Consider the following 8,258-nt stretch of genomic DNA (forward strand, 5'->3'; position numbering starts at 1 on the left):
TGTATTCCCATTGAGTCTTAGTCTTGGAAGGGGGTTTGCACTGAGGGGACCCCACCACTTGCCTTGATGTTTCCTGGGCAAGCATGTTGCTTGTTCTTGTAGTAAAAGTCAGTCTGCCTAAGTTGTTTTATATTTTTCCTGAAGGTCTTTCTTTTAAGAAGTATCTTCTGTTCTTCTAGCCACTCCAAGTTGGTCTGCTTGTCCTTTCAAGTGGGAATTTCCCATCTTTGGAGATCTGGATGTGGTTCAGGCTTCCACCTATAGTCTTATGTATTGCAGAGGCTCCGCAGGAAGCCTCCTTCACTGGGCACGTTGTAGCCCCATTTTTGGTATTCCAATCAGTTATAGGCAGAAGATGGACTTACAAGCTTTCTATGGTGATGCTTTTCACTATTCCTTTCTCTCCCCTCCAGTGTTGCTCCCGTAAAGATTCACAGCCTTGGGAATCCTGTACAAGGTCGCTATGAGTCGGAATCGACTCCACGACACATAACAACAACAACAAAGGGTTTCTGAGGAGCAACTAGTGAGCTTGAACTACAGATCTTGTGTTTCAAACCAACTTCGCAGTCCAGTGCACTAACCCCAAAAGCAGCTGTTTAGATTAGTACACTTTAACAAGGATCTTAAATTCATTATAATAGTTGGCGATTTTGTTTAATCAGTTTTAAATCCCTCACAAACTAAATAAAATAGGAACCTGATGCATTAAACCTTTATTCTTACAAGAATTATTAACCTGACTCACTAAACTTTTATGTGCATCAAAAACCTTAACCAAAAGAACCTCACAGTGGCTAGTGATTTAATAAACCATAATGGAAGCAGTAGATAAAACCTTGACTGCTGTTTACCACAAGGTCAGTGGTTCAAACCCACCAGCCTCTCCTTAGAAATCCTATACAGGGTCACCATGACTCAAAATTGACTTGACAGCACTTATCAACAAACACAATGAAAGCTGCTGTCGTTGTTAAGTGCCATCAAGTTGGTTCTGACACAAAGGGACACTGTATAGGGTTTTTGAGCAGCTGGTGAGTTTGAACCACTGACCTTTTGGTTCAAACTGACCTTGCAGTCCAGTGCTTAATCCCACAGCACCATACCAGGACTGGTCTCTAATTTCTAAATTGCCCCTAGAACATGACTAAAAATTACCATTATCTTCTTTGAAATACCTGAGGATCATTGAGTTCAGTCCATGGCCTTTGGGGTCCTTAATGTGCTTCCAGAAACAGAAACAAAGTAGGAAACAAGAAAGGAGGACTGCTTTTGGTTTTCCAGGGCTAAACACGTGATTCATAAGAGAAACTAATGTACCCTAGCAGAAATGACATGGAACCAGAACCAGCTGTAAATTTCAACTTCAAAGAGAAATAAAGATAAAATCCTAAAAGAAAACAAATCCAACGATACAACTCAAAAAAATGTTGACATGAAGCTAAGGCTCAATTTTGAGAGACTATTTACCTTAAGATGAGTCTGAAAAATTGCAGGAGTGCCTAAGACCTGGGTCCTTGACACTTGGGACCAAGCCAGACAATACACTTTCAAAATCCCCAAATTCTGACGCCAGATATGTCAGGGAGTAAAAAATAACTAGAACTCCTATAAGAGGAAAAATGATACAATTTTATTGTTGGATTTGCAACAGTTGGAGCTGGGATGACACTTGATAAAACATCAAGTGCTCTGAAATCTGAAAGAGGAGAAGGATTCTTATATAGGAGTGCTGGGGGTTATACATGAGCCATAAGTACTTTCTGGGAGCAAACTAAGCAATTTTTCCGAGTCAATTTTTGAGAACTTTTGGGTTTTTTTTTTAGGGGGATTCTCATCACTCATTTCCCGAACATTCTTATTATTTGTTTGATCATAATTGTAACTTTCTCTATCAACATCCTTTCTAAGAACAAATTTCTTGTCATAGTTTTAAGTAAGCATGCTTCACTTAAGAAGGTGGTGATGGTGGTGGTTAAGTGCCATGTAGTCGGTTCCGACTCATAGCAAACCTGCATAGGGTCTCTGAGGCTGTAAATCTTTACGGGAGTAGAAAGCCTCATCTTTCGCCCGCGGAACAGCTGGTAGTTTTGAACTGCCGCCTTGAGGTTAGCAGCCCAATTCGTAGCCACTACACTACCAGAGCTCCTTTGTACAATATTGTTGTTGTTGTAAAATGCTGTCAAGTTGGTTCCAACCCATAGTGACCCTGTATAGGGTTTCCGAGGAGCAGCTGGTGAGCTTGAACTGCCAACGTTGCAATTCAAACGGCTTTGCAGTCTGACACATTAACCCACAGTGCCACACCAGGGCCCTGCCATTCTCTGACTTCCGTTTATAGTGCTCTGGCAGTTTGAAACAGAGAACTAGAAGAAAAAACTGTGGGTGAGATAGTTCTTAAGATTTCTTCCAACCATAAGGCCTAAAGAATATGTCATTTCCCTCATTCTGGAGATCTAGAAGAATCATTTACTATCATCATGAGTGACTAGCATCCTTGAAGAACAGCGCATTCATGGTTGTGACTTATCTTTACTGTTTTGCAAAGTGTAGCGATGCCTCCTTAAGTAATATCAACCTCCTTCCCCTACCAGGCCCTACAGTTACTAAGGCAACTCTTATCCCATTATTTTTATCCTTCTCTTTTTCTTCTCACTAATAGTATTAGCTTTCTCTTTTTCTCATCTTATTCATAGATCTTACTATTTAATGAAGCTTTGTGTGTGTGTGTGTTTTAAAAACTCCCTTCATTTATCCTTTATACATTAATGTCAATTGAATAAATTCTACTTGCCACATACGAAGCTAGTTGTTGAGGGTATTGAGGTAAATAATACGGTCACATGCAAGACTTCAGTCTAATGACAAAGAAGAGTGTGAAAAATACTATAGAAACACAGAGCAAAGATACCTTGGAGCAAGAAAACATGAATCAGGGAAGGTTTCTAGGAAGAGGCAATGGTAGAGGTGATACTCTGAAAACCCAGGACTAAACATATGTGATGGAGTACTGGTGAGGCACTGCAGGGTAAAACACTGGACTGCAAGATAAGCTTGAATCACAAAGTTGGGATTCAAACCCACCAGTCACTCCTTGGAAACTTCTTCTCTCACTCCTTTTCAAGAGACTGGGATTGTTGTTGTTAAGTGCCTTCAAGTCAGTTCTGACCCATAGTGACCTTATATAGGGTTTCCAAGGAGTAATCGGTGAGCTTGAACTGCAGACCTTGCAATTCAAACAACTTTGCAGTCCAGCGCATTAACCGGTAGCACCACACCAGGACTCAGGATAGTGGTGGTGGTTATGTGCTATGGAGTCGGTTCTGACTCATAGTGACCCCCCTGTACAGGGTTTCCGAGACTGTAAATCTTTACAGGAACAGAAAGCCTCTTCTTTCTCCCATGGAACAGCTGGTAGTTTTGAATGGCTGACCTTGAGGTTCACAGTCTGATTCGTAACCATTATGCTACCAGAGCTCCTTAGGTGTCATCGAGTTGATACCGACCCATAGTGAACTTATGCACAGCAGAATGAAACACTGCCCGATCCTGGGCCAACCTCACTATTATTGCCATGCTTGAGCCCATCCATGCTGCCACTTTGTCAATCCATCTCGCTGGGGGTCCCTCATAAAGTAATAAGTTTGTGATTGGGAACTAAGAGAGCTGAAAGTCCCAACAGCTCTTACATTCTATGATTTCATAATTTGATTCTTCAGTTATCTGAGGTTAAAGAAAAAAAAAAGTTATCATTGGTCGGGGAGATTTGAGAAGTGGAGAGTTTCTTTCTAGAACACTGAACTGCATTCTGTACTGTAAATCATAAATGATCATTAAAATAAGAAAATTAAGAATCTTGGTACTCTAAGAAGGAGTACTGAATTATACTACATTACATATGTATTGTTGTTAAGTGCCATCAAGTTGGTTCCAGCTGAGGAGCGGCTGGTGAGCTGGAACTGCTAACTTTGTCGTTCAAACCCACCTTACAGTCCAGTGCATTAAATAGCATTGCCGCACCAGGACTCCCTATTACATATGTATAAAACAATCTTATTGAATGAGATAGAGATAAAAAGTGTTATGTTAAGTATCTTTTGGAATGCTGGAATTTATAAGACAAAATATAAAAGAAACCATGTATCGGTACTACATGTTGTTGTTGTTATTAAGTATTTTTGCGTTGGTTCTGACTTATAGCAACCCTGTATAGGTTTTCTGAGACTTTAAATCTTTCTCCCATGGAATGATTGGCAGGCTCAAATTGCTGACCTTGTGGTTTCTTAGTCCAGTGTTTATTGTATGGAGTCACTGCATTCCCAAGTACTGTATACTAGTTGATAAAGTTGCTTCCCACAAGGGTAGAGGTAAAGAGTTCTGTTAACTGCTATCAATGCGTGCTGGAATGGAAGAATTAATTATGTGGCAGGTAGTGAGAGTCAGGTTTCTCAATATTGGAGTGAAAGTTTATAGTTAAAAAAGAAGAAATCAAAATGATCCATGTGATAATGAAATACAGTTGGAAACATTAATATATACTCAGGTCTAGTTTATTATGATATAGATGGCTAATGCAGAAAAAATTTAGTATAAACATAGAGTTTTTCTGTGTCAGCTGGGATGGTCTATACGCAATGGCATCCCAACAGCACTAAATGTACCTAGCACCCACATCTTGGTTTGTGCTACCATTCTTCAATAAAAAGAACCAGGACTCTTTGGAGAAATCACTAATTTTAGGACTAGGGCAGGAAATACACGGAATGAGTTTGGAACATCTGATAGGGCCAGAAAATAAAGAAGTCCTCAAAACCAAAACTAAACAAAACCATCACAGTGACGGGGTTAAAGGAACACATAAGTCAACTGAAAGAACTTCCAAAGGTGAAAATGAACAATTGAAGCAACAAAATAAATGGAGAAGTATTGGATTCTAACCCAAAGTATAAAAATAAGTATTCATGAGTTCAAAGTGATATAAATGATTAAATAAATTTAGTAAGTGGGGGATTTATAAATTTAAAAAAATGACAAACTTCCCATGCAGAATAATTCCAAATAATTTATGTAAATACTCGGTCCTTGAAGAGAAGGAGGATAACTGTCCCTTCCTTAGGTGTGAATTGCACCTGATAACTTCCTTCCAAAGTGAACAGTATAGAGTGGGGAAGAATAACCAGAGAGCGGGGAAATCTGACAAACACAACCACAGCCAGGTGAATCAGGTCAACACCATTAGCCATAAATCATGTTGATAATATGTACCCTTGATAATATATGATGAGAGTTGTACTATACCTCTGTGGTCTTCCTTCCCCAAACACATTACTCCAATCTAATCATGAGAAAAGTATTAGACAAAGCCCAACAGTCTGGCATATTACAAAATGTCTTATACTAGTACTCCTCAAAACTATCATAAGGTCATCAAAACCAAGGAAGGACTAAGAAAGTGCTACAGCCAAAAGAAGCCTAAAAGAGGCATGATAGCTAAACGTACTATGGAATCTGGGAACAGGAAAAGAAAGAAAGGAAGAAAGGGGAAAAAAAGGAAAGAAAGATATCAGGTAAAATGAAAGAGATTTAAATAAGCTATGAACTTTATTTAATAGTCTGTATCAACACTAACTCACCAGCTACTCCTCAGAAACACTATACAGGGTCGCTATGGGTCATTATCCACTCAATGGCACTTAACATAACATAATATCAACACCAACACTAACTAAGGAGCTCTGGTAGTGTAGTGGTTACGAATTGAGTTACTAACCTCAGGGTCAGCAGTTCAAAACACCAGCTGTTACGCGGGAGAAAGATGAAGCTTTCTGCTCCCGTAAAGATTAACAGCCTCAGAAATCCTGAACAGCAGGGTCTCTATGAATCAGAACTGACTTCATGGCACTTAACAACAACAACAATCAAGACTAACTCCTTAATTATAACACCTATGTTGTTGTTGTTAACTGCCGTTCAATTTGTTCTGACTTATAGTGGCTCTGGATAGGGTTTCCAAGGAGCTGCTTTGTTGTTGTTGTTGTTAAGTGCCGTCGAGTCGGTTCCGACCCATAGCGACCCTGTACAGGGTTTCCGAGGGTGTAAATCTTTACGGGAGTAGAAAGCCTCATCTTTCTCCCGCGGAGCGGCTAGTAGTTTCGAACTGCTAGTGGGTTTAAATTAGAGGCCTCGTGGTTCACAGTTCAGTGTTGATCATACAGTGCCACACCAGGAGTCCTGTGTAACAACTATATCATACTAATAATGTAAAATATTGGTGTATGAGAACTTTGTACTATCTTCTCTAAAGTAAATCTAAATCTATTTTAAAAGATGAAGTCTTTTTTAGTTTTTTCCCCTTCTCATGGTAGAACAGAGCTGATTATCTTTTCTTTCCTGGCACCTGACATGCTTTGTTACAGTAAGTTGGAAGTGCAAGGCTTTGATTTGAAGAATGCAAGGGAAGTCAGGTTACTTTATTTTATTTTTTTGATTTGAAGAATGCAAGGGAAGGCAGCCACATAACTCAGGAGCATTGAGGGTAGGAAGAAGAGAGAAAGAGAACTCACCTGAAAGCAGACAGATTTTAGCCCTGGACTAAGATGTTTGTAGGCTGCCTGGAGCACTCAGGGCAGAGGGCATCAAGCTGTAGCCACTCATGCAGGCAGATGGCTTCCTTTTTTGTTATTAAAATAACCCCATTCATTCTTCATTCCCACTGAAAGGAAGGATAGATTGCTCTCCATCTTTTCAAATCTTATTAACTGAATTTCTGATTATCATACACAGTATGTATACATAATGAGGTGTTAAGGCACAGCTGCAAATGCTGCTAAGTTTAACAATCTTGTTTAAGACCTTGTTTCCAAGATGTTTCTGTGTGTATGGACTGTTGGACAGTCAAGGAAACAAGTACTGGTCCATGCATCTTGATCCTAAATACAATTTGTATTATGGAATGAGATTAATGGTCATTTAGAAACAGGTTGAAAATAAATCACAATATTTATGCTTTCTTAGTCTACTTTTCATATGTACCATTTTTAAAACCGTCGTTGTGAATTTCATGATAGTTTACAGAGCAGATTATTAGTTTTGCATTCAACAAATCATATAGTTTACTTCATTAGAATAATTGCAGTCCCTTTCATATACTATCAATTAACATTATTTATCTCTATTCACTTTAACTCTTGCATTCTTCCATGTGTCTCCCACTACCTTTATCTTTCCTCTGCGAGTCTCCCCTTTGTTGTATATTGCCTGTCCCATCACTTATGTTAACATGTGTCTACCCCTCTAGCCTTTGAATAATTTTCCCTCCCTCACCCCTAGTAACCGTCTTAAAATGTTTATCAAAAAACCTTTTCTTAGCTTTTTACAACATTGGTCTCATATTACCTTTATCCTTTTGTGGTTGACTAACTCATTGCACATAATGTCATCCATGTTGCGAGGTGCTTTATTACTCTTCAGTGTTGCATAGTATTCCATTGTGTGTAAATACCAAAGTTTGTTTAACCATTCTTCCGTTGATGGGCCTTTAGGATGTCTCCATCTTTTTGATGTGTGTTATGTAGACAGTATATTGAAGGATCTTGAGTTTGTTTGTTTTTAATCTATTCTGCTACTCTCTCTCTTCTCTCTCTCTCTCTCTCTCTCTCTCTCTTTTTTAAAACCCTGTGGAGCAGTTTTACTCATTTTACAGAATGAGAAGAAGCAGCACAGGGGTCTTTACACGACAGCATTAAATATGAGGGTAAGCCAAAAATCACCAGCACTCTGGCTATAGAATTCATTTTAATCAATTTTTAGAAATGGCAATTATTTTTAGATAAAATCTCCTTGCTTTTTGATACACTTTGTCCATCAGTCAACAAGCTTTCATATTCTCTTATTTAAAATGTTTTAGACTGAGCTGCAAGCCACAAATGTACTGCATCTTCATGTCTTCATCAGAGGTGAATTCTTGCCCTTGAAGGACTGTTTTCAGGGGACCAAACAGGTGAAAGTCCAGTGGAACAAGATCAGGAGTATAGGAGGATGCTTTAACACCTGAAAGAAAATGAAGTTTTTGCAGTTTCATTAGTGTGGACAGAGGTGTGTAGACATGCAAGACCACAACATTCTTGGATAACAGTCCTCTGTGTTTAATCCCAAGTTTAGGCTTAGGGTCTTCAGTGAGCCTCTCACTGTAACAAGCATTGTTGATTGTTGAACCTTTTTCCTGATAGTATTACATTACTGGTCCTTAAGAATCCCAG

At 39.0% G+C, this 8,258-nt stretch overlaps 1 pseudogene; it reads right to left on the bottom strand.

Annotated features, from left to right (window-relative positions):
- Positions 1-7,443, bottom strand: part of LOC102824808 — a 19,583-nt pseudogene extending 12,140 nt beyond the window's left edge.
- Positions 7,444-8,258: the final 815 nt, after the last annotated feature.

Source organism: Chrysochloris asiatica, unplaced genomic scaffold, assembly GCF_000296735.1.
Source record: "Chrysochloris asiatica unplaced genomic scaffold, ChrAsi1.0 scaffold00030, whole genome shotgun sequence".
NCBI lineage: Eukaryota > Metazoa > Chordata > Mammalia > Afrosoricida > Chrysochloridae > Chrysochloris > Chrysochloris asiatica.